This window comes from Mustela nigripes, chromosome 16 (genome assembly GCF_022355385.1).
Source record: "Mustela nigripes isolate SB6536 chromosome 16, MUSNIG.SB6536, whole genome shotgun sequence".
Lineage (NCBI taxonomy): Eukaryota > Metazoa > Chordata > Mammalia > Carnivora > Mustelidae > Mustela > Mustela nigripes.
Window position 1 is genome coordinate 2727088 of NC_081572.1, and position 23638 is coordinate 2750725.

The 23638-nt window shown below is 60.2% G+C and overlaps 1 protein-coding gene and 1 long non-coding RNA gene across 7 annotated transcripts in view; one reads left to right on the forward strand and one right to left on the reverse strand.

Annotated features, from left to right (window-relative positions):
- The window catches only part of RBFOX3 (RNA binding fox-1 homolog 3), a 398328-nt gene that overhangs the window by 120732 nt on the left and 253958 nt on the right, over window positions 1-23638 (forward strand). The window lies entirely within an intron of this gene.
- LOC132003672 (uncharacterized) lies at window positions 5292-7853 on the reverse strand. Its single transcript, XR_009400265.1, has 3 exons — window positions 7500-7853; window positions 6611-6838; window positions 5292-6105 (listed from the first exon to the last, which is right to left on the reverse strand). It is a non-coding gene; the product is annotated as an uncharacterized LOC132003672 (long non-coding RNA).

The following is a 23638-nucleotide window of genomic DNA, read 5'->3' on the forward strand; positions in this document are numbered from 1 at the left end:
TCAGATGTGTTTCTTTAGCAAGGGTTTTGCTTTTTCTCCCTTCTTAGGATCTGCCCTGGCGGGGCTCCCCGAGCTCCATGGCCTTCTGCTCAGACACAGGTCGTGTTCTCTATCTGCATCGCCCCTGGGTTGTGGCCGTGGGTTCAGATGGACCTGCTGCTCCTCTGGGAGTTTTGGGGTGGCCGGGGCTTCCCGGACCCACCATCCGAGCATCCACATCCCCATATGCTCCCGTGGGCGCATCTGCTCTGGCAGCCTGGCACCGCCTCTCCCCGTGCCGAGGGAGCTGCTCTGCGGTCCCCCTTCGTCCTCCCGTTCCCGGCCCAGGCCTCTGGTCTCCGCCTGGGAAGTGACCTGGTCAGGATTGAAGTGGGACCAGCCTTTTTGCTAGCCCTGCCCTCTGGGACAGCGTGATGCACAGCGTCTGCACACCCTGGCGGGCTTTCGAGTGTCGCCGCACATGTGCCCTCTGCGTTCCTGAGAGGGGCACACAGCTTGCACGAACATCCAGCGCGGGCTTCTCTCCTGCCTCCTGAAGACCTGTTATGTGCATTTGGGGCCGGTGTCCACCGTGCTAATGTCTCCCCCACAGCGGGAGGCGAGATAGCTGTGATTAGCCTAATGAGTGACTAATTAACAGGTGGGCTGGCTGGGTAACAGGGAGGTGCTGACCCTGCCCAAGAGCGGCAGGGGTGGAGGGGCCCATCGGGGCTTCAGTGGGCTGAGCCCACCCCTGCTTGGCCACACTGGGTTGCCGCTGTGCGCGCGTGCGGGGCATGGGCCATCGGGGGGCTGGGGCCGCTATCCTCGGGTGTCCGCCAAGGGAGATGCTCCGTACGGTCTGTGCTGGCCACATCCAGTGTGTGTGTCCGCGTGTGCACATTTCCAGTAAGTACATAGGAATATTCACCCATAATTGAATGATGAAAATGATCTTAATTGGCAATTATGCAAAATTTCGAAATATCTCTGGATGGAAAAGGTCGGAAGCTTCAGAATGGTTCTGTGTCATAAATCGGGCTGGAGTGACGGCAGGGGGGAGATTGCCGAGGGCTCGGGAAGTTCTTGCTGACGCCCTTGAAGGAAGTGTTGGGGTACCAGGGCGCTGGGAGAGGAGGGCCCAGGGCGGGCTGCTCAGGGGAGGAGCCTTGTGGATGGGGGAGGGAGACGGGCGGCGGGTGACATGTTCCCACCGCCTTCTCCGGGAGGTGCTCTGTTCTGCTCCGACTGTAATTAAATGTTAATTTTCTTCATGGAAGCCAAAGGAAGCACGGTGTCAGAAGCAGATCCGGCCCCCACCCCCTGCCAGCACAGCACCAGAGTGGGGAAGTCTTGTTTGTTCTCCCCACTCGCTGGGAAGTCTGGGAGAGGGACCCGGGCTTCTGAGCGACACCCCGCATGGTCCAGCAGAGCAGCCTCCCCCCAGTGGCTGGCAGACACGATAGTGGCCACAGTGGGAGCATGGCTGCCAGCACCATCATGAGGGGCTTCTGTCCTGTCTCAGAGCCTCCATGAGGGCATCTTGGCGGATGCTCTCCCTTAGGCAAGGAGGTCTGCCAAGCAGCTGGGGAGGGTGGGCTTGGCAAGACCAGGTTCACGCACTGACCTTGCTCTGGGAACAGCTTCAAGGGGAAGCACTGCACCCTAATCCTCAAATAGGTCTGTGCAAGTGTCCTGGGGCTGCACGGGGTCTCTCCCAGCACTGGAGGCCAGAAGTCTGAGATTCAAGGCGCCTGAAGGTCTGTGGGAGGTCCTTCCTGCTTCCTTGCTTCTGGAAGCCTAGGCCCCCCGGCTTGTGGCCAGGCCCCTCCACTGTCATGTGGCCTTCTCTGTGTGTCTTTCTCTACTGTTTCTTCTAAAGATGCTGGTCATTGGATTTCAGGCCACTCTAGACCCTTATTCCAAAATGAGGTTGCAGTCTGAGAGTCCAGGGGTAAACCTGGACTGGACATACCCTTCTGGGGGACATAATTCAACCCACTGCAGTGTCCAAAAGCTCTGGTCTAGGTCCCTCTGTCCCACTGTGACCCCATCCCTGCACTCCTGCCCTTCTGCTGCTGCAGCTGACCCGTGGTAGGGCTCATGCCACCGGTGCCAAGTGGTGCTCATGTGGGCAGCACAGCACAGAGCAGAGGGAAGCCCTCCAGCCGCCTCCCCACTGCCTATAGGAAAATCCTTGCACTTCAGAGGCGGGGGAGCCAGGGGGGTGGCTAAGCCAGGCTTGGGGCACCCAGTCCAGGACTGAATCCCTCTCCCCTCCCGCACGCAGGCAACTTCCCTGCACCTCAGTTGGTTCTTCCGTGCAGTGGAGGTGGGCATCAGCCCGTGCTCTGCCCAGTGGACGGGAGGACGAGCGGTGCCCGTGTGACCTCTGTGAATACAGCCGCCGGCAGAGCGGTGCCCGTGTGACCTCTGTGAACACAGCCGCCAGCAGAGCGGGGGTAGAATCTGTGGGATGTTTGTACGGCCACGTGGCGGGATGAGGCTGGAAGTTTGAGTTCCCTGCTTCTTGGAGCTCCAGCCCTGGAACTCACCCAAGGGCCTCTCCGATGTGACCCGAGGCTGGAGCTGCACCCAATTGGAGAGGCCCGGGGAGACTATGGCACCCCGAGAACAGCTCCCAAAATCGAGCTGGGTTCTAAGTGTTGACTGCTAACAAACTCACTCTCTTGCCTCACACTCGGGAGGCAGTGACTACACATCAAAGCTGGTTTGGGATAATGTCGAGGTGGAAGGGAGGTGTCTGAAGGGGAGGCCACCGTGTCCCAGTCCTCACAGGGGAGCGTTGGCCTTGGGTCCTAGGGGTGGGGTGAGATGGGTGGGGTACTGGGGTGCAACAGCACCTCCTCCCGGCCCCCATGGCTCCTGACCAGGGATCTGCCATTCTGCTGCCAGGAGAGAAAACAGGGAAACCTGTCCCGGGCATGAAGCTGGGAGAGAAGCTTCTGGAACTTTCTGGGAAGTATGGCATTCTGTGTCCTGGAAGTACTAGGACAGATGAGGCAGTGCTGAGCTGGCCCTTCAGGCTTCTGGTGAGTGAGAGTGCTCTCTGCTCAGCTGGCCAGCATTCAGGGACATGTAGGAGCAATCACCTGTGGTACTTCCCTCCAAGGTCAGGATTCCTCAACCTGAGCCCTGTTGATGGTTGGAGCAGAGAGGTCTGTGTGGGAGCTGTCCTGTTATTGGAGCATGTTCAGCAGCATCCCTGGCATCTACCCGCTGGTCGCAGGTTCTCTCCCCCATCACGACCACCTGAAGTGTCTCCAGACGTCCCCTGGGGGCGGGGCTGCTCTGGAATGCGCCGTGCGTGGACAGCATCCAGGCTGCCCTCCCAGGACTTTGCTGAGACCCAAGCTGTGCATCCGTGAAGGCAGGATGAGCTGTGCCGGGGGAGCGTTCCTTGTGGGCCCCAAGCTGGAGCGCATGGGGAGGGAGATTGCGGGGTGGGAGGGGGTGGGGAAGGCTGGTCCAGACAGGCGGGCTGTCGGTGATGATGTTGAGCTCTGGGAACCAGTCTGCATGGGCCGTGTGCTGGGGAAGCAGAGGCAGCCCTCCCAGGTGGGGGGTGGGGCGGTCAGCAGAGAAGTGAGTCAGTGAGTCTGCACCAAGGCTGACGCCGCTTGGAAAACACATCTGGGATCCTTTGCTCCAGGATCTGCTCAGCTTCTTCGACTTTCTCTCAGGACACTGGGACCTTTTTACAAGAAAATATGCTCCCTCATAGACCCGAACCCCGTGGAAACGCACCCACACAGAACAACCTGTGAACGAACGTTCACAGCAGCGCCACTCACAGTCACCAGAAGGTGACAACCGTCCAGTGTCTGTGCACGGATGAACAGATAAACAAAGCATGGCTTCTCCGTCCAGCGGACTAGTATGCAGCCTTCAAAAGGCTCTGACACCAGGTACAACACAGATGAACCTTAAGGAGGTTACACGCCGTGAGGGCAGCCCGGTGAGGAAGTCCATGTGTTGTAGGTTCCACTGGCATGAAATGTCCAGAAAGGCATGTCCGGGGACAGCAAATGGTGGCTGTCGGCCACTGGTAGGGATGGGGAGCGGGGCGGGACTGGGAACAAGTGCAAGATTTCTTTCTGAGTGATGGAAACATCCTTTACGTATTTTGGATATTCCGCAGTATCTGTAGATACTATTGGTTTGAGAGCAGATACAAGCTCCTGAAATACAAACCCAGACACGAGCCTTGTGTAGGGCAGTGCGGGCAGTGCTGGAAGGGAGGCAGGCAGGTCACATGAGGGCGCAGTGGTGAGTCCCAGGTAGCCCTGGGCGCCTGTGGGGAGGTAGGAAGGGGGCTGGGCACGTGGGCTTTGGTTGTGCTGCTCAGGGGGACAGCACATGTGGGGCCAGTGCTGGCCAGGACATCATGGCGGGGGGCGGGGGGAGGCAGGGTGTACTCAGCCGCACAGCTCCGTGGGTGTAGGTTCTTGTCACAAGGGAAGTGAGTTCGGAGCTGGTGACACACGCCCAGCCACCCTCTGGCCTTGTTGAGCTCAGATCCTGTGAAGAGGTCTGAACTAGACAAGATGGCTCAGTGGAGCGGGATGACTCACAGGCAGTGGGGGAGGTGACAGGGTGGGCGTGTCCTGGCTGGCCCCAACCCTGTCCCTCTGCGAGGACCCAGGAATCCACGAGCCCCTGGCGTTCAGCCCGAACTCTGCCAGACAAGCCTGAGACAGGGCTGGTGTGCAGCCTGCTGCTCCCCTTCCCCGTGCTCCTGTTGTCTCTGTCCACAGTGATGTGCTCCTTGGTCCGTGCATGTGACGGCACTGCAGGTGGCAGAACGGGGCCCACCCCCCAGCCCAGACCCCGCCACCTTGCCCAGGGCTCCTCCTCTAGGGCAGGGGGAAGTGGAGCCCATCGCGGGTCACAGAGGGAGGCTGTGAAGGCAGCGGTTAGGGCCTATGTAGTGCTCACACTCGTCCCGGCCAGGAGTGGACGAGGGATCTGTGCTTCTGTTCCTGCTGCTGTCATTCTAGGGCTCCTGTCGCCTGCGGCGGGTGGCTCTGCCCCTGTGGCCACTGCCCTGGCAGGTCACCCCTGGGCCCGGCCTTGCAGGGCCCAGGGGCCTTCTCGGTGGTGCTCCGTTCCGTGGCCTTGAACTCGGGGCAGGTGGGGGCCATGGGAGCACCACAGATGCGCATCGAGCAGGGTCTGCCGGTGAGGGGGCCGGGGCTGGTGGTCAGGCCTACGGAGCCAGCTGTGTGCCTGCCTGTGTAGGCGACACTGAAAAATAAAACCTGTCATTGTACCAGCGGAAATGGGTTTATTCTGCAAGAGCAGAGAATTGTATCCGGAGACAAGGAAGCCACCGCAGAACCGCAGGCAGGTCTGCAGAACCGCGGAAGCAGGCTCTTTTATAGAGCAAAGGGGCTGCTGGGAAGGCTGTTGTAAACAGCAAGTCCATTGGAGTACACTGGGGAATGGAAGTACGGGGGCGTCTCATTGGCTGGGTTATGACGGTCTCTCATTGGCTGGGCTGTGACAGTCTCTCATTGGCTGGGCTGTTGCTACGGCAGGAGGAAACCTTCCTCCCTCCTGTGGGTCTATCCACTTGCAAGGTTCTCCATCTCTCCCTCTTGGGTCAGCATTTAACTCCAAGCGATAGGCAGTGAGCTTCCCCTGCCACCTGACTTCCTGCCAGCGGAAGTGTCCCTTTATTAACCTTCGCAGTGCCCGCGTGAGTATGAGTGAGGGTGGAGAAGTGTGTTGGGCAGGCACACCCACGCACACCCACGCACACATGCACACCCAGCTTTGGCCTGGCTGCTGAGCCCCAAGGCGGGTGTCCGGCCCAAGGGCTTATTGGGTCAGCACAGACTGGAGGGCAGCAGAGTGGAGGAAGGCTGGGGCCCAGTGGGGTTAGGTGTTAACCACCCCCAGTCGGTGGTTCTCTCCGGAGGGTGTGTGCCCAGGCCTGTGGTCTCTGAAGAGCAGGTCCAGACCCCGAATGCCAGGATGCCTGTCCCTGCCCTGCTTTGAGGGATCCAGGGGCTGCTGAGACGAGAGATCTTTGGGACCATGTCGGTGAGATCTTCCTTTGTGGCTTTCTGGCCCTTCGGCCTCAAGGCAGCGCCTGGAGCCCTGCGAATCCTGCTTTTTACTTGGAAAGGAAACCCTCTGGTCCTGGCCTCCCGGAACCAGGTTTGATGGGACTCAAATCTCCCTTCCCCTCGCCTGCATGGCTGCCCTCCCTCCACCCACTGTCCTGCATTATTCCCATCCCCCCTCTTGTCAGCCAGCTTGCTGTTCTGTGGCCCTGTCCCCACCTCCCTCTGAGGTCCGAAGGCCCTGCCTTTGGTTTTGTGCTTTAAGTCTGCCTTTTGCTATGAAATATTAAAAACAGCAGCCAGTGCCATTTGGAGTACTTACCAGATGCTTTTCACTGTTGAACTCTCTCCTACATCTGCTCTCCTCCGCCCCTCCTGTGCTTGCTCCCCCTGCCCCTCCCCTCCGCCCTGCCAACCCGGGCTGCTGAACTCGTATCACCCCTAAGGCCCATGCTGCTCCAGCCCTCAGTTCTCAGATAAGGACGCTGTGGGTTCCTGGGGCTGCTGTAGGTCAGAAATCACAAGCAACAGAAGCTTACACTCGCCCAGTTCTGCAGGCCCCATGTCTGCATTCGAGGTGTGCACGTTGGCTCGGCTCCTTCTGGAGGCTCCAAGGGAGAGTGTGCCTCTGTCCCCGTTTCTGGTGGCTGCTGGAGGTCCTTGGTGGGTAGAAACATCACTCCCATCTCTGCGGCAGCCTTCACGCAGTCTTTTTCCTATGTTGCTTAGAAGGTAGGTGCCGCCAGCCAGGAGAGTTCATCTCCACCCTTATTTTAATTACATATGCAACGAACGTTTATCCAGATAAGGTCACATTCTGAGTTTCCAGCGGATGTGAACTCTGGGGGGATGCTCCTGACCCAGGACAGACTGGAAGGCTCTGAGAGGGACACGGCCCCCAAGACCACTGGGCTTGCGCCTGAGGCAGGTGCGCTATCTGAAGCCCCGCTCAGCGCTCCCCACGCCCTGCTCCCATGGGTGCCACTCTGCCTCCCACCCCTGGAGCTTCTGCCCAGACCATTTCTCTCCCCCCACAGTCCTTCCTCTGACATTCTTTTCTGGCTTCCTGGCCCCATCTGCCCCTTGTGTCCCTGGGGTGTGTGACCTGCCAAGCAGCTGCCCCCCGGGCTGTAGCCGCCCCCCACCTCACCCACCACTGCTGACCCTGGAGAGCCCAGGAGGAAAGATCCAGGTGTGGCCAATAGGGCCCAGCTGGCAGGGAGGTCAGGCTGGAAGTAGGGTCTGCCCAGGCCCATGTGCCCTGAGTGAGTCCCCCACCTTGCAGGTCCCTTGTTGATGAGATGGAGACCATGTGGCTCCTCCCTTTCTGGAGCTACAGGGGACAGGAAATAGGACACAAAAGGAGGGACCCCTTGTGGAAGTGCTTAGGGAATGTTGGCAAGGCCCGGCAGCGCGAGGCTTACTTACCCTCAGCCGCTGGTATTCCTGCGGACCGATGCTGTGAGCTCGAGGTCACTGGCGAACAGCGCGCCTTGCTCCCACCGTAAACTGGGCAGAGCCTCCGCTTCCTTCCGAGATCCCGGGGAGCCCGACGGAGACGCCCTGGGAGGCCTGGCTACGGCTGGCGGGTGGTATTGCCCGGTTCTGGGAGAACTTCTGTCTGGGGTGTGCGAGGCTTAGGCTCCTCACGACGTAACGGGGACGCACTCCCCGGTCCCCTCAGCCCTTCCCTTTGTCCTCCTTTGCCGCGGCTCCAGCTTTCCTGCCCCGCGTCCGTGCCTTTGCTCCCGGACGTCCGCCTCATGCATGCCAGGCTCAAGGTCACCGCAGACTGAAGAGCTGGGTTGGAAGGAGAGCGCAGGCTTGGTCTGTCCCTCCTCGCTGGCCAGGCAGGCGCACGCGCGCGTGTGTGTGCATGTACAGGTGCGCGTGTGTGTCTGCATATATATACCCGCATGCGTGGGCTCACATACATGTGCATGAAAGCACACGCATGTGCATGTGGTGTGCTGAGAGCAATGTGGGTGTGTAGGTGTGTGCTCACACCCGTGTGCTTGTTTGCGTGGGTACATTGTGTGTTTGAGCATGCACGTCTGTTTAAGAGGGAAGGGAGTGCAGACCTCCCGGACCGCTCACAGAACCAGGCCCGCCCCTGCCCATTGGATGGAGCCCTTGGGGGAAGTTACTGGACATCTGGGCAAAGCAGAGCAGAAATGAAATAACCGTCAGATTTGCAGCATGTTACCTGTTTTTATTAAAAATCAATGACACAATAGAGCGATTCCACTCTATCTTACTTAAACAATATCCACTGCATGGGAGCCAGGAGGGGGCGGGGGCCCAGGGGCCAGGGGTGGGGGTGTCTACTGCGAGGGGGGTGGGGGAGGCTGCCGGTTCAGCCGCGCTCCCCCTCCATAAAATAACCAGCTCATCTCGGCCCCATCAGAGCCGGGATTTACTGCCGGCCCGCGATTGCCTGCCGCAAGCCTCTCTCGGTTTTATTCCTGCTGTTTGTCATGCCGGGCCCTGCCTCAGCGCCAGAGGGACAGTTAATCAAGGCAGACTTTCTACCTTGTCATCCGGGATTCTGCTGGCAGAAAATGTGAACCATAAAATTAAAATCACGGGAAGTCTGGAATTTGCAAGGAAGCCAGTGGTTTGGGGAGGAGGAAAAGAAAGAGCTTTCCCCAGCTCCCTGCCCCGCATCTGGACACAGCAGAGCACTGCGCTGTGGGGACTCGGTCCGCATTCATTCTCCCTGCAGGCGAGCTCCCGGGCGATGCCTCGCAGCCCTCCCTCCGCCCCTGGCCTTCCATCCCCAGGCCGCTGCTCTGCTCCTGCCCAGGGATAACCCTCCCCTCCGGAGGGCGGAGGGCGTACATGTGAGAGCCCCGGCTGTCCCAGAGTCAGGAGGAGAGCATCCTGGGGATGAGCGTCTGTTTCCAAGTTTGCAGGGAGATGGCGCTGGTCCCACCAGAAGAGCATCCTCCCCCAACCCCAACCTGGATGGCCCTCCAGGCCAGCAAGTCTGCCTGCCCGTTACGGTCCTGGGCCAGGCAGGGGGACATGGGAGGCCCCAGAGAGCAGAGGAGCCCACCTCTGTGGAGCCTGGCTGTGCTGTGGTGTGGGGCAAATTTTTCCAGCTGTTTCCAGAGATCCCAGAGAACCAGATTAGCATTATGAGCTGGAGAAAGCAGAGTGCCTCTGCTCCGGGAGGCTCGAGCCATACACAGGGGGGCGTTGGCTCATCATTTAATCTTGGAGAGCTGGGGAAATGGATTGCTTCCAGATCCTTCCAGACCTTTCTGTGAAAAACGGGGCTGATTTTATTCCGTTTAATTTTATCATGTGGAGGAGCCAGTTGGGGCTGGGGAAAGGGAAAGAGGGAAAGAGAACCCGTAAAACCCAGTGTATTCGGGCTGGCTGGGCCTGTGGGTGTAGATCAGTCAGGGGCCAGCAGAGTGGGAGCACCACGGACACTCACCCCATGCGGGAACACAGAGCTTCCTTTGAAACGTCAAGTCCCTTCGGCTCTCTGGGAGTCCGGTTGGTGTTGGGGGTGCGTGAGCGTGCGTCTCCCCGCGTCTCCCCAGGTTTGCTTGTTGCAGAAGAATGGGTGTGGCTGGCGGGCGGGAACAAATGGATGGTTTTCCAGATCCTCAAAGGGTAATACAGTCAGGCCAGACGCCTTCTGAGGACGCCCTGTGCTGGGAGATGCGGCGTTTAGAGGGCGCACCCCTCTGCCCCAGATTGTGTTTGGGAATGGGGTGTCCCCGATTCCGGGCTGCCGCCGTGCCCCCAGAGCCCGGTGGCGGGTGATGGAGGACAACAGCGGGTTGTGGCTTCAGTTCAGAGGTGCCCGGGGCTCTCCTGCGCCGGTGCTCATTATTTATTTAATCATCTCTTTGCGATTCTGGTGGAGCCAAGGGAGGAAAGGGAAGGGGTGGGGGTTGGGCAGAGCAACCCTGTCGTCCCCCCTCACCCCGACGGAGCTGTGAATGAACAGTGTGCGTGGGCAGCTGTCAGTCAAGGCCATCTGTCTCTGAGGTCTTAGGAGCCAGCCACGGTCACAGCAGGCCTCTCGGGAGGTGTGCCGGAGCTGGTGGGGGCAGCAGTGCAGGGAATCCAGGGGTGTGGGGTGGGGGCTGCAGGCGTGAAGCCACACACATCACAGGCCGTGAGAGGAAACACAACTTCAGTTCAGACTGGGCCGTCGGGACCCTCCAGTTCTAACCAAGGTGGGCGCCAGCGCAGAAGAGGCTGGGTCCAGCCAGGGTCCTGTTCTGCTCCCTGCTCCTGCCTTCCCCCAGGAGGCAGAAGCGCCACTGGGGCCCCGGGTGGCAGTCGGGGTGCCGCCAAAGGGGTCGCTGAGCTTCAGCGTCAGGGGTGGCCCGGAGTCCAGACCTCTGACTGGGACCCCCCTCTGTGCCCAGTCTGAGCTGCGTTCTCTTCCTCTGGATCCCCTGCCTTGCGTGACCCGAACCTGTGTCTCGTGTCCCCTCCTCTGGCCACATGGAGATGGACTTGGAGGGTCCCCTCTGCCACCCTCGGCCTCTGCCCGGCCCCTCCGTGACCCCGCTCTTCTTCAGGCACGCACACAGCCATCCCCCTCTGTGCAGCCGCACACACGTGTGCACGCACACACACACTCATGCACTCACGCACATTTCAGAACATTTCTCTCCCTCCCTAGCCTGTCAGGAGGACTGCCGCATAGCCTCCGGCAGCTGCTCGGGGATCTGCCTTTGCGGGAGCGCTGCCCCCCCGCCCCGGCACCCCCCCCCCCCCCCCCCCCCACCAAGGCACTGCCTCCCCCTACATGGGCCCCCCCACAGCACCACCCCACACGTCTCTGCAGTGCCGGCATGTGGCAGCTGCCCGTCCGCTTCCTGCTGGGTGTGTGGTTGCCGGCTTTTCTAGAAGGACCCGTCTGCTGTGTGTACCCGCCCAGCACGGGGAGCTCCATGTGGACCCCGGGAAAGCCAGGAGCCCATTCTGCTCTTGTAGCGGGCTGCAGGGGAGGGCGCGGGGAGCAGGAGACAGCCAGGGGAGAGCACAGCTGTCACTTCAGTGCTGCGGAGCTCCCGAGACCCTGACACATCCCCCAGTGACGTCGTCTTGGATTGGGAATGCATTATGTGATTTAGCTGTTGTTCTAGATTTACCTTCCTAATTATGTTTGGCTCAGAACAATATTACAATTGTTTTGCACTTCCCGGGTACACAGAGCCCGGTGTGGGAGGAGGTGGCTGGGGGACGCGCAGGGTGGCAGGGAGCCTCTCCTCAGGGTGTGAGGGCCCTCAGGGAGGAGCCACGTGGGTGGGAAGGGTTGTCTGTGCGGAGGGAGCCTGCAGGCGTGAGCTCCTGGGGCTGCTGGCACCCGGCAGAGCAGGTGGGCTCCTGAGAGCGGGTTTCTGGGGCCCAGGATCTGAGCCTGGATGGCCAGCAGACGTGTGTGCCGACTCTGCACTGGGCACAGCTTGGAGGACTGCCTCTGAATGGACTCATTTAACCCCAGATCCCCCCCGATGAGGTGGAGGGTGCAGTGAGCCCCAGAGAGGGGAACCCACTGGCCCGAGGTCCCGAAGCTGCCATGTGGCCATGCCAGGCTTGAACCCCCGTTAGGCCGTGTCTGGTGAGACAGAGGCTCTGGACAGAGACTTTACACAGGTGCCAGAGAAAGTCGGAGGCGCAGGTCACATCTCACTTCTTCCTGCTTCCTTCCCTCCCGGGCCTGGGAAGTAGGGAATGTCGCCGTTGCAGGAGTCGGTTGTTTCAGGGGTGCACTGTGGCCCTTGCTGGTATGTGTGGAGCCAGGGGCACAAGTTCAGGGTTGAAACCTGGGGAGCCTTTGGGATTGTGCAGCGCACGCCCTTTTGTTTTCTGAGAAGAGCCTTGCGTACACAGAGGTGCTCCCTTCATGCGTACTTCTGTCTGTGGATAGGCATGTGCGCCGTTTGGCTTGGATCTCGCATTCTCACTTGGCCGGAGCAGCGGACGCCCGTTGAGGGTTTCACCGCTTCCCCCAGGGCTCCAGGGTGCTCAGTCCTTCCTGACCCCTGTGGCTCCAGAACCCATCTCGGAAACGGCTCTCTCCTTATCAGTGCTCCTGAGCAAGGGGAGAGCTCCCTAAAGTTCAGATTAATATGGATTTGAAGCAACACGACTTTAATCCTCTGTTTCCTAAGTAAGATACGGAACATATCTGGGCCCCTTTGCCCTCCTGGCTAATCCCCTGTCTAAAGTCCGATGGCCAGAACCCTGAGTGCCAAGGACAGCAGAGGGCCCCACGCTATTCCTGTAATTTTCATGTAATTCCTGGATGCTCCCGGGAGCATCAGACGGGAGCAGAGCTCGTAAAGATGGAGATGAGCTATTAATCCTCTGTGGGCTCTTCGGTGAGGTTGGGCTGTCACTGCTCTTTGACTCTTGGCCCTGGCCACTTTGTGATTTCTGAGCGGATGGGGCTGCCTACTGCCCACGTCACCCAGAAGGTAGCACCGCTTCCCTTGCAGTCTGGTCTCTGTGGCGAGAAGTCTGCGGTTCTGCAAAGATATGCACTCAGGAGCCCGGTCCAGCTCCCTTCAAGCACCTGCCAGGGAGGCTGGGGTTGCTCCCACTTTGCAGTCCTCAGATCCCACGCCCGCTCACAGTACCCCTGCTGACGGGTAGGAGCAGCTGCCGAGACTCTCCCCTCTAGCTGTGGAGGAAGCACCGAGAACTTGGAAGCCCGTGGAGGCCAGGAGCAGCCTGTCTGCGCTCTCTGGCAGCGGTCATGCAGCCGGAGCCTGTAGCGGCTGGCAGGAGGAACACGGACGCTTTTGTCCCACTGGGATGGAAGCGCGGGGATGTTTACCTTGCTGCGGGGTCCGGAGACTCTGACTGGCTTCGTGGGTTTAGCCTGCTCTAGTGTTTTCGACAGCTGCGGATTTTTCCATCTTCAGAGTTGAGGGGCACGGGTCCCCCAGGTCCTCATGAGCTCGATGTTCATGAATCAGCAACAGTGAGTTAAAGAAGCGTCTTTGAACAGAAGCACACCCAGCAGGCTGGTGTATTGATAGGCTGATGAAGCGGTTGCCACCAGAGCCCCGTATTTCCACTGGGGGCCACCGACCAGGAGTTGCTCGTTCAGGTCTAGTGACTTTCTGAACCAGATCTCCAGCTGCGTCGGCAGGTCGGCTGGGTGTCGGCTTATCCAGGCAGGGCTGGCTTCGAGCTGTGGGTTGACCAAGCCTGGCCCCTTGCTCGGAGCGGGGCCAGCCCAGGTCCCAGGTGTGGGGCAGCAGCTCCCGGGGGTGTTCTGCTGCCCATGGTAGAGGCACAGACAGAATGGCACACAGGTGCTTTGAATCACATCTGGCGACCTCCCGCTGGTCAAAGCCAGTCACATCGCCAAACCTGTGCCCCAGGGACGGGTCCTACGCGCCATTTCTACAAAGTCCCATGACGGGGTGGAGACGCCAATGTGTGAACATTTGGGGCCATTCCCAGACACCTTGCTTAGGGAAGGTCCCCACATCAGTGAATGCAACACCTGGGTAGCCGGGGTGGGGGTGGGGCTGTGGCACAGGTATCCTGGCCCAGAGGTAGGGGAGAGGGAGTATGCTGGGGCACCTGCTCCTCATTTGCCTGGTCGCACCTGGGCATCCTGCTATCTGTCTGTGGGAGCACGGGCCGACGGGCGGGCTTGCTGACTTTGCCACTGCTGACAGGTCAGAGGTGTCTGTCTCCCATGTGGGACCCGCCACGTGCACTTGGAGGGACAGAGCATGAGGCAGGCTAATTAATGCAGGGGTGGAGTGGGGACCGCGAGAGAGGGATCCCGAAAGCGATGCTGGTGTTCGGAATGTTTTATTTAATGACATCCATTATACGCTTACCAAGTTAAGCCTAAAGCACAGATCTGTAGGGAGCCTGCCTTGCCAGTGGTGGGGCCTGTCCTACAGACCTACTTGTCTCTCGTAGAAGAGGAGCCGGTGGAATTTCTAGGATCATTCCAATTAGGTCTCTTTTGGAAAGCTTGTACCACGCTTGCTTTTCTATTTTTTTCCTTCCCCTGCCTTAGGGCATCTCCCTGGTTCCTCATCAGTAAACGAATCTGTTCCCTTCACATCTGGGACACGGGGCCTTTGATACCAGCGCTCGTCGGAAGGAGGGAAGAATAATTAACAGATTAATTAATTATCCTTTATTTCCACTTCAAACAAATAAGGTAGCATTTTGGAGCCAAGCAGGTTGCATGTGAATAAAGGCCGACGAGTGACCACTTCAATGCATGTTCTGGCAACGAACGCAGACATACTCCTCGCCGTCCTAGAAGCCTCGCACGCTCGTGAATAGCCCCTCAGTGAGCCGAGTGGGCTCCGGTGGCCCAAGAAGTGAGGCTCCACGGGGGTGCTCCCGGGAAGAGAAAACAAAACACCCAGGGCTCCACATTCCACTTCTGCAGAACAATCGAAAGTGGGGTCTTGAGGAGATGTGAGTCCCCCCACGTAGGGATGGATGAACTCGGGGTGGCCCATCCGCACGGTGGAATGTTATTCGGCCTCGAGAAGAAAGGACATCCTGTCACCGGCCACATGGGTGGGCCTGGAAGACGTGGTGCTGAGCGGCCAGCCTGTCACCAAAGGACACATCCGATAGGACTGCTCTTCCGTGAGGTCCCTAGAGTCCCCGAGTTCACAGAGACCGCCGGTAGAGCGGTGGGGGCCCGGGGTCGGGGGGGGGATTGGGTGACGGCTGGACAAGAATGCGGATGACCCTTTGACATGGTGAAAAGGTGGCCGTGTACTGACGAGGGGACAAAACTCTGACCAGAGACCCGTAGGACCCTGAGTCCGTGTTTGCCCAGGATGGTGGTTCGTGTTTGCCATTCGCCAACTCTGTCTGGGGCGACTTTGTAGAGCGTACGTTCCCTGAATAACGGGAATCCGCTGTGTGTTCGAACCGGTTCTGTGTCCTGCTTCCTGTCATCGGGGCCCAGAACGTGTCCCTCGTGTTCGTGGGCTCACACTTGTGATCATGGGCTCAGACCTGACTCAGTCTTTCTACATGGCCGTAGAGAACGATTCTTTGATTTGGTGGAATTTCAAGCTGTCCTTCTGGCTACAGATCTCAAGTGATTTCTGATCTTTGACACGTGGCTGCCATGTTTCCGGCAAATGCGAGTCCGCGGGCTGATGCCGGGGCAGCGGTCCGGGTGTAGTGCCTTGTGCACATGTCCGCATGCCGGTGCTGACCTCATGCCCTGTGTTCTTCCGAGGGAGTCTGTTGGCAGATGAAAAATAATATTTGTTGAGAATCGAATAGGATAACTCATATTTATACTGTAGGAACAAAAGCACTTTCGAAAGCGTATTTGATTTTGAAATCACCTTTCTGATTTAGAGCCCCTTCAGAAGGACAGTAAAATAAACTATGGGTTGGAAAGTCTCCTTCGTGTGGACGTGGCTTTCCATCTGCTGGTGCGGTGAATGGTTTCAGGCGCGCTTGAGCCGCTGTTGTCCACTTCTCTCTCTCTCTCTCTTTTTTTTTTTTTTCCCCCCTCTCAGAAGATGTTTCAGACGGGCTCATGCTCCTGATTCCGACCTACCTTTGCAAACAAACAAACAAACCTCTGGCTCTCCCAGCAGCTGGGCTGAAACCAAACACCAGCTTCAAAGCCAGAAGTGCCCCTGACATTTGGGTACAGGCCGGGGAGACCCAGTTGGTACACACAGCTCCCGGAGCAGACGAAACACCAGGGTTCACCCCCAGCCACCTCCTGGAGCATCTGGTGGGTGCGGTGATGGTGGCCCATCTGTGTGCTCCCTCCCTTCTGGACTCACAGAGCCCAGCCCCTGGGCCACGGCTGGGAATCCATGCACTGGGCCGCGGTGGATCACGAGGATGGGTACCTAGGTCAAAGGCTACATTGAATTTTTAAATCGTCCCTTTCCTCCTGAAAGAAAAAAAAAGAAAGAAAGAAAGAAAAGAAGGTATCATGAATTCTGGAGCCGAGACAGAGCTGGAGTCCAACCCTGGCTCCCACTCACAAAGCATGTGACCCAAGACTCGGACCCTCCTGGCCTCAGTCTGTCCTCTATGAAATGGAGGTCCTGGTCCCCGTGTGGCAGGTGCCCGGGAGGAGGCTGACGTGGGGTGTGGCCCCGGGAGGCCATCTCTGTTCACCGGTCCAGGCTGGGCACCTCAGGCCCTGCGTGTGGGAACCCAGCCCCACGGCCACTGGCCTCCTACTCCATACCCCGCGTTTTGGTGTGGGTTGCTGGCTTTAGTGTGGTTACGGAGCAGGCACTGGCCACCGTCCCTGGAGCATGCGCGTGCGTGTGTGTGTGTGTCTGTGTGTGCAAGCACACATGTGTGTATGTGTCATAGGCGTGAGGGTTGGTGGCCTCCACAGTGGAAGGGGACTGTCGCTTGGGGGAGGGCCCTGGGGGAGAGCTGCCGGCAGGCAGAGGTGGAGTGGGAGGGAGCGGGTGGGAACTTGGGGCATGGGAACATTTCCTGGTTCCAGGTTCCATCAGCTGCCCCCACGGGTCTGACACGTCATGGGTCACGCTCAGGGGTCTGTGGATGATGGTGTCACCACGTTCGGAGGGAACCCGGTCCCTGATCATGAAGCCCACCAGAGAGGCTTCTGTGAGTGGGTCTTGCTAAAGCAAGGGGAGATTTGGGTGCGCCCGGCCAGGCCTCTGGGTGTGGTGTGGGGGGAATGGAGCCCTGCAAGGGGACAAAGGGACAGTTGAGGCCAGCTGGGGATGGCCCCAGATGCTGGCCAAGGAGTGGGCCAGGAGAAGTGGGCCGTGGGTGGCCACAGTCCTGGAGGGTGACTGTCAGGGTGCCAGGGGAGCTGTGTGGGAGAACCACCACCAGTGCCTGCAGCTTCCCCATGGTGTGTGTTCCTCCCATGCCTCACACAGTGATAGGTGTCCCCGGGTGTCCCAGGTGTCCCTCCAGCTCAGCTGGGGCTCCCAGCTTGACTGTGGATACAGGGTAGTCCGTGCAGTGTCTCCATGGGCGAGCAGCTCCTACGGGGGCAGAGAGGGAGGGGAGGGGGGCAGGGTATGTCCCGGGGGCTGCCTTGCAGCCGCCTGTGTTCAGGCCAGGTGGGACCCGTAACCTGGACTCCCATCAGAGGAGGAGGGGTGGCATGCGGCCGCTGGGGGCCCTGCAGGACACAGTGGTCCTTGAACAGCCACAGCAGCCACAGCCACAGCCAGCAGGCTCAGCGCTGGGTCCTGGGTCACGTGCCCCAGCCACCAGCCGCCTTTGTGAAACCACTGGACAAACAGCCTCAAAGAAATACATGCCTGTGTGCATGGGTGTGTAAGAGTGCGTGTGAGGGAGTGTGTGCACGAGACAGCCGTGTGTCCCCACGTGGCCTTCCCTCTGTGCATTCCCTCTGCTTCCTGCAAGGACACTAATCCTCCTGGGTCAGGGCCCCACCCTTGTGACCTCAGTCAACCTTAATTACCTTCCCAAAGGCCCATCTCCAAATACTGACCCTGCAGGCAACAGCATAAGAGTTTTGGGGAGACAGTTCAGTCCACAGCAGGTGGAGAGAGAGGAACTGGGGGGCCCGGTTCCTGGCTCCGGCACCCAGATAGGGGAGCAGCTGCACTCCGTGTTCAGTTGTGACACTGGCAAAGGCTCCCGTGTCCCCCTGGCCTGAGTAGACCAGCCCGAGTGCTGGGCCCCGGGGACCTTTCCAGGGCTGCACTTCTGCCTGACAGCTGCATGGACAGGTGTGTGGGGAGAGGGCAGAGACCCTGGGCAGGCGGAGTCATCTGCAGCAGCTGGGGTTACCGTCCACCCCGGGATGTCCTCTGCACAGCCAGCAGGACTACCACCCCCGGGGCAGGGAGGCTGGACAGGTCAAGAGGGCTGGAACACGTGCCGCAGGGGCAGGTGTCCTGACCAGGTCGGCAGCGAGGATGGCCAGTGGCTTCAGAAGGAAACCGGGCGTCTGCGGCTGCTGCTGGGACGAGCCCTTGGCGGTGTGCACCCCAGCCTGCACCCAGCTGCTCCCCCCGGCTTCCTTTGGCCTCCCTGTCTTCAGAGGGATTCCGAGACTGACCCCCGGCCTCCCCCTGGCATCTCCCGGGCTCCACACCAGCCTCGCCCAGAGCAAGGCCGGTGCTGATGCATGCCTGAGGCCCCCGTAGGCCTGCTGTCTCCCTGCCGGCTCCCTCCTGGGTGGCCCGTCTCCGCAGGGCTGACAGCAGACACACTCCCTCCTCGGTCCTGCTGATGGGGCACAGCTGGCTCCATGCCCGACTTGGCCCCCGAGGGCGGCCGTGGCCTTTGATGGATCCGTGATGAGCGTGACCATTGGTGGAGTGGGGTCTGGACAGCTCACTGCCCACACCAAGCCCCCCATGGGGGGAGGGGGGCCCCTGGGAGAGCCCCGCGCCTGAGGTCCAGGCCGCACACCCCAATAAAGTGGGGGTACGTGGCTCCACTCGGACACATCACTTTGAAAAGTGGCGTGCTTGCTGCTGCCGCCTTCAGTCCTTCATTATTCCAGCCCTGTGTGGGGGGTGCACCTGTGATTCTGTGGCGAGCAGCCAAAATGGTGTCAGGGGAAGGGGCCCAGGGGGGTGTGGCCAAGGGGGGGCGGCGGCCGCAGGGGTGAGGCTCTAGGGAGAAAGAGAGAGCTGAGCCCGGTCCTTACAGCCTGCCTGGCCTTGTGGGCCTCCCTGGGGTCCTGCCGACTTTCTCTCCTGCGTCTTCTCCCTTCTCCCTTCTCTTTCCCCTCCTCTTTCCCCCAGATGAGTAGCCCCTGCCCCACCCCAGGGAGGAGGAGGAGGAAGCTCGCTGGTGCTGCCTGGGGCCACATGCTGAAGCCACGCTGTCTCACTGGGTCTGTGTGGCCTGCACAGGGTTTGGAAGTCCTTGGATCCCCTTGTTGGGGTGAGAACCTGCATTCTCCATGTCCTCGGCATTGGTGGCCTCCCTGCCCGGTGTCTTGGTGCCAGCCGTGTGTGGGTGGCACCTGCGGCTTCACGTCTGAACAAGGCGTTTTCTGTCACTTCCGGCCGTGGGCTGTTGACACTGTGCTTTTTCTTCAGAGCCAAGGGTCTGGCCGGTGATGTCACTGGATGGGGGTGGCACGCGGGCCTGGAGAGGTCCCTGGGGCTTGGCCAGCGGGGCGGGGGCCTCGCTCTGCAGGGCGGAGAGGCAGCTGTGCACAGTAGGTGACCCTCACTTCTGACAGCAGCTTCGAGTTCAGGGAGTTCCGAAGTCACTCTCAGGTTCAGTGATTTGCTGGAAGGACTCACAGAGCTCAGATGAACCCTGAAGCTGAAAAATATGGATTCAAGTCAGTCAGTAGAAGAGGCATGGGGGGCGCTGTCCAGAAAGTCTGGCGGCGGAGGGGGGCCACGCTGCTTTCCTGGGCCAGCCTGAGAATTACTCTGCCCTCGGAGACCCCCTCCCCAGAGGCCTCCCGAGCGTCAGGAGAGGGCCTGGAAGGGCTGGGGGCAAGACGGCCAAGGGGCTCTTCGTGCCTGCCAGGGCCGTCCTGGAGACGCTGGCCCCTCTCTTCCCGCCGGTCCCCAGCTGGCCAGGGCCTTCTGAGGTCAGTCCCTGACCCCGTGCTGCACCTGTGTTCTGAACAACCTTGTAGGTAAACAGGTTATTTTTTTTTTTTAGGATTTTATTTATTTATCAGAGAGAGAGGGAGAGAGAGCGAGCACAGGCGGACAGAGTGGCAGGCAGAGGCAGAGGGAGAAGCAGGCTCCCTGCCGAGCAAGGAGCCCGATGCGGGACTCGATCCCAGGACGCTGGGATCATGACCTGAGCTGAAGGCAGCTGCCCAACCAACTGAGCCACCCAGGCGTCCCAACAGGTTATTTTTTTTTTAATGGCAGGATATTTAGAATGCACCTGGGATCGTTCTCTTTCCGCTTAAAGGGAAAGTTTGTGAAATGAATCATCAGCCGCTTCGCATCTTCTAAACATCAGATTTGCCTAAAAGGAGACACACCTGCTAATCCCTTGCGAGTCCGCTGCCGGAAGGGCCTGGGGTGCCAGGGGCACCCGGACTTGCGCAAGAACAGCCACGCCTCCGCGCTCCTTGGTGCTTAGTCTTCTTTGCCAACACATCTGACCCTCACAGTCGCCCCGTGAGGGGGCTCGTGCGGGGCGGGGATGGGGTGAGTCGCCTGTCCCCACGTGGAGATGAGGACACCAAGGGTCAGAGGTTAGGGGCTTCCCCGAGACCATGAGGCTTGAAGTGGCAGAGCTGCATGCGCTGTGTGCGAGGGGCCGCAGGCTGCCGCTGGGTTCCATGTGCACACACACGTGTGTACACGCACACGCCTGCTCACAGACAGGCCTCCGTGGTTAACAGCTGGCACACGCGTGTTGCTTGCTGGGCTCTTTGGAAGGTCCGGTCTGACATTGTCCACGAAGCCTGCATTCACAAGGGTCCCGGCCGTGCTGGAGCTCTGGGGCAGCCTGAGCTTTCTGGAAATCCCTCTGCTGCCATTTGCAGGAGGAAGACGGGCAGCGCAGAGGCAGGTCGGCGGCAGCATTCTATGTTTGCAGGGTGCCTGCCGTGTTTGCTCTCCCTGTGGATGGTTCACAGTGTGGACGGGACTGCAGGCTGTCACCAGGGGAGGCCTCCCAGGGAGCATCTAAAGTGACAGCAGCATATGGCTGAGACACAGGGTTGCACGCGTGCACACACAGACACACACATGGACACACGGGGACACACACGTGGCAGCGCAGCCCATAGACACAGGGCAGTGGTGTGAGGAAGGAGATGGCAGGTTAATGGGTCTGTGAATGCAGGGCATCAGAGGACGGGCGATGCGTGATCCGTCCAGTCCCTCGGCCCCAGCAGCCAGATCACCCACCGTGGGTGGGGGCTCGTCCGATCTGTTTGTGCGGCGGACCGGGTGTGACCGCTGCACGTCAGAGCCAGAGTGTCGGGGACCAGGCTGTGACCCGAGCCAAGTCAGCACAGAGAAATGTGCATCACCCTTAACCTGCCACCCCAACATATCTCTGCATCCCCGGTGAGCCAGATCACGGCCCCCAGGCCTGCACCCTCCGTCAGACCCCGTGCTACGTTGTGCGGGGCGACTTCTCACTCAGGTCTCCTTCTGAGCAGGGTGCAATGTCACCAGACTTCAGGGACGCTGTGGGCACCCGGCACAGCCCTTCCCATCTCTCCCCGTCATGGTTCAGGTCTGTCCCCTTGGAGGGCCCCTCTGGATCTTTGCCGAGACACCGCCCCGGAGCTGGGTTGCTGGTGGGGGCCTGAGCCACACGCCCGGCTGCCCGCCGCGGGTGTGGGCGTCTGTGGGCGGCGCCTGGCTGGCCCACACCGTGTGCCCCTTGGTCGTACCAGGTGAGCAGCGCTGAGCGGCTCTCGCTCCCAGAAGCCTCCTCTTGTCAGCTCGGCCGGGCACAGCAGGGGTCCTTCTCCGGAAGCTGCGCTAGATTATCTGGTGGAGAAAAAATCGGGGGCAGGTGCCCTTCTTTTGCTATAGAAAGAACTTGGCTGACTTTTAGTGTGGAAAACCTGACAGTGTGTGTGTGTGTGTGTGGTGTGTGTGTGTGTGTGTGTGTGTGTGTGTGTGTAGGGAGGGAGAATCAGCCGCTGACCCCTCGCCGGGTGCCATGTACGGGGCGACCGACCCAGAGACTTTCTTCCTTTTTAAGAAACTGTGGTGAAATATACATAACATAAATGACCATTTTCACCGTTTCTAAGTGTGAGGCTCAGTGGCGTTGAGTACACTCACGTTGTTGGGCCACCATCACCAGCGTCCACCTCCAGAACTTTCTTCACCTTTCCAAACTGAAGCGCTGCCCCCAGTAAGCCCTCCGTTCCCGCGCCCCCAGCCCCTGGCCTCCTGGCACCGCCACAGCCCACTGTCCTGTCTCTGCGTCCTGGGAGGCGGGAGGAGCTGGCTCCCGGGGTGGGGAGCTCCTTCTGGGGTCTGCGGTGTGGCTCCCTCCTGCCCTCAGCACCCGTAGACGGCCCCCCGAGGAGATCCTCCATCGTCCGCGCCTGACTGTGCCTCCTTCCCCTCCGCGGCTAGAGTTCTATGAGTTAGGGGTTTGTCTCTTTGGAACCCACCTGGGCTTTCCAGACAGTGTAAAAGTTCTGTCCTGCTTTGTGGGGCATGAGGCCAGGCAGAGGCTTGGCAGGCCTCACAGGTGCGACCTCGGGTTCTGAGTGGTCTCCGAAGTCACCTGAGTGCCCAGACTCTGGTCACTGCTGGTGACATTGCAGTCCAGTGGATAGGATTTTCTGTGGGCTGATTCACCCATGAGAGGTGGTGAGCCGCAGAGGCTGCTGGTGCAGGCCAGCAGTGGGTGACAGGCCAGCCAAACATCCTGCTGCTCCTCCTAGGAGGTGCCTGGCCGGGCGGACAGATGCCACCGCATCAGTGCCCGTGGGAGCGGAGACCGGAGCCGGCTGCTCTCCAGCAGGAGAACTGGTGGTGTTTGGTTCCTCCTCGGGACCGACCTCTTCTCTCGCGCCCTCTCCAGGGCACCACTTGCTCTCAGCCCCGCCAGGCCCAGCCTCCCCTGTCTGCATTCTTGGGATCCACGCGTGACCTCGGAGCACACAGGCAGACGGACGGACGGAGAGGCTAGGAGGAAGAGACGGGGTGGACCATGCCAGAAACTTGTCGCCCACGCACGGCCCACCTTCAGCGGCTCGGGGGAAATGCATCCTAAAGCGAGGCTCCGTCCTGAAAGTTCTGTGCGCTGATCCGTCTTCCTGCGGGAAGGAGATTACCCATCATTAAAAAGTAATAATAATGTGGTGTGAAGGCTCTCAGCTGTACGTTACCCAGGAAGAAGGGGGTGGGGTGGGCAAGCTATTTTTAATGGTCTCCATGGTGACAGACATTTTGTTTACGATGATTTCTTTGGGGTCTCTCATTCCTCAGCAAGGCCATTGCTGATTTGCGTTTTCTTAGAAAATGCTGCCGGCAAGGCCCTCTTGTGGACAGGAGTGGGACCCCAGAGGGGCTTAGGCAGGGGGCCTGGGCGTTTGTGGGGTGCAGCAGGCCCTGGGCAGAGCCACTAGGCAAGGTTGCCCAAGCCCAGCCTGCATTACCTCTCTGCCTTGTCCCGTGTATGCCCCAGCAAAGGGGGCACCATCCTGCCTGCCCCGTTGCATAGCTTCAGATCGCCCGTCTGCGCCCACCACACCTGCTCCCCAGAGCCCCTGGCCACCTGCTCAGGGCAGCTGGGCAGGTCCCAGCATCTCTGCCTGCAGCCCACGTGGGGCCGGCGGGGCCGCTTGCCGAGGGCACGGGGCCCAGGGCCGCCGCTGTGCCGCAGACGGCCCAGCAGCCGCGTGCCCTGTGACGGCAGCCGCGTGCCCTGTGGAAGCCAGAGCGAGCGGCTGCGGGCCGGGGCCTGGGAGCCTGGCGCAGGCTGGGCGTGCAGGCGTGAGCGCTTCCCGGGTGGGGGCCCTGCTGGCTGCCCAGCGCCTGCACTCCCCGCACCGAGGGGTGAGCCTGCAGAAGGGAGAGAAGCAGCGGGGCTCGCCCCTCCCCTCCCCTCCCCTCCCCTGCCCTGCCCTGCCCCGGCCTTGGATTAGCCCTATTCCCGGTGAACACCTGTTTCCC